Source organism: Rhinolophus ferrumequinum, chromosome 8 (genome assembly GCF_004115265.2).
Source record: "Rhinolophus ferrumequinum isolate MPI-CBG mRhiFer1 chromosome 8, mRhiFer1_v1.p, whole genome shotgun sequence".
Taxonomy (NCBI): Eukaryota; Metazoa; Chordata; class Mammalia; order Chiroptera; family Rhinolophidae; genus Rhinolophus; species Rhinolophus ferrumequinum.
In genome coordinates, this window is record NC_046291.1 from 85,999,182 (window position 1) to 86,001,401 (window position 2,220).

Genomic DNA, 2,220 nt, shown 5'->3' on the forward strand with positions numbered 1-2,220 from the left:
GCACTAGTTGACAACACTTAGTCTAACTATCATTTTTCTGATTCCCTCATTTCTCCTCTGTCTTCCTTTATGGCAGTTAAGAGAAAGATTTTACCCAAAAATGCCATAGAAAAAGAGATATTGACGACGATATTATATTACTGTTGTTTTAAATATGAGAGCTCTTGTATTCATATCTGATTATAGTCTCATAAAAACCAGTATTAAAAGTCATGAGCACCCTGAATTTCCCATGGAAATATTATATAATGTCAGATGTTCTGCATCCTGGACACACTGCACTTACCATGTGTTAGCTCAGCTGTGCTCCTGACACATTTTTGCTGCATCTTCCCCCATTTTAAATCAGCAATTAATGAGATATATTCTACTGAAGAGCCAATCATAAGATGGGGAAGAGGATTCACATCACATCTTACTTAATAAAGTTGCTTGTCAGATCACTCTGTCTTCCCATCAAAAATCTTCCCGTCCTACTTCTGTTTTTCTCTGGGAACCGCAGAAATCCTCTCTACAGTGTCAAGAAATGTTGCTAACACCCCCAGCTTACCTATGGGTAACCAGTCAGGAAAAAAAAAAAAAATCCTGGGGGTGGGGCCGGTTGCAGGCAAGAGCGTGACTTGCCAGCGTTTGTTGGGCGCGAGGGGTTCAGTGTCAGCAAAGGGTAACCGAGAGCCAGAGCACCAATCACCGCCCTCGGAAGGCCCGCGGGAAGCCCCGCCCCGTCTGGCTGCGCTCCTGCGGGCTGCGCCCCCTCGGAGTGGTTGTCACCGTGTGTGGCATTTAACGGGAGCGCGCAGCGGCCTCAAGCATGCGCGATACGGCGTCGTCTGCGGCCAGTGGGGAGCCCGGGCAGCCGTAGTGGGGCGCGCTCTCGAGCGCAGGCGGCTGCGGCCCCCGGTGTCCCGTCGGTGTCTATCAGCGTGGGGAAGAGGTGGTGGCTAGGGTGGCGACGGCGACGGAGCGCGTGTGAGCCGTACCCGGGTCCTAGGCGCGCTCCCCGCCCACAGAAATGAGGCGTCAGAAGGCAACAGCGTTCGTTACCTGCTGAAACGCTCAAGTGCACGCGGTCCCGGAGGGTGCCAGCCCTCACTGGCACAACCGCGGCCAACAGTGCCTTGGCGAGTCTTTTCGAGCGCCCGGTCTGCTTTGACTATGTGTTACCACCCATTCTTCAGTGTCAGAGTGGCCATCTTGTTAGTAGCAACTGTCACCGACAGCTCCCATGTTGTCCAGCATGCAGGGGCCCCTTGGGATCCATTCCCAACTTGTCAATGGAGAAAGGGGCCAATTCACTACCTTTCCCTTATAAATATGCCTCTCCTGAGTGTGAAATAACTCTGCCATACATAGAAAAAGCAGACCACGAAGAACTCTGTGAGTTTAGGCCTTATTCCTGTCCCTGCCCGGGTGCGCCCTGCAAGTGGCAAGGCTCTTTGGACGCTGTCAGGCCCCATCTGATGCATGAGCATAAGTCCATAACCACGCTATGGGGGAGGACATACATCCATCGTTTTCCTGGCTGCAGACATTCATCTTCCTGCTGCTGTCGACTGGGTGATGATGCAGTCCTGTTTTGGCGTTCATTTCATGTTAGTCTTGGAGAAATAGGAAAAATATGAAGGGTACTAGCAGTTCTTTGCAATTGTACAGCTGATAGGAACATGCAAGCAAGCTGAAAATTTTGCTTATCGAATTGATCTACATGGTTATAGGCAGCGACTGACTTGGGAAGCTACTCCCCCATCTATCCATGAGGGAACTGCAACACCTTTATCAATAGTGACGAGTCTTTGACACCAGCATTGCACCGCTTTTTGCAGAAAATGGCAATTTAGGCATCAATGTAACTATTTCCATGTGTTGAAATTCAAATTAAATATTTTCTGGCTAGTGTTTAAAACCGTTGCATTCAATTTCACAGGGAATAGGTACCCATTTGCCTGCCTACCTGAAACTTTTGGTAGGTGGAAATTAGACACGTGAAGGTAAATACAGGGAAAGACTGTTAAATACAGGGAACAGTTGTATATAATAACATTAATATATTTAAAAATAAGTCAACAGTAAACCACTGAAAACAATATCTACACACGGATACACCCAAGATGGGAATCTTTTGTATTAAGAGAGGAAGCATTGTAAAATAATTCTGAATTTGTGTTTGTTGTAGATTGAGTGTAGTGCTGAAAAATATTGGGTTTTTATTTTTTTATTCTG

At 47.3% G+C, this 2,220-nt stretch overlaps 1 pseudogene; it reads left to right on the forward strand.

Annotated features, from left to right (window-relative positions):
- The first annotated feature begins 552 nt into the window (after positions 1-552).
- On the forward strand, positions 553-1,867 carry LOC117025587 (E3 ubiquitin-protein ligase SIAH1-like; annotated as a pseudogene).
- Positions 1,868-2,220: the final 353 nt, after the last annotated feature.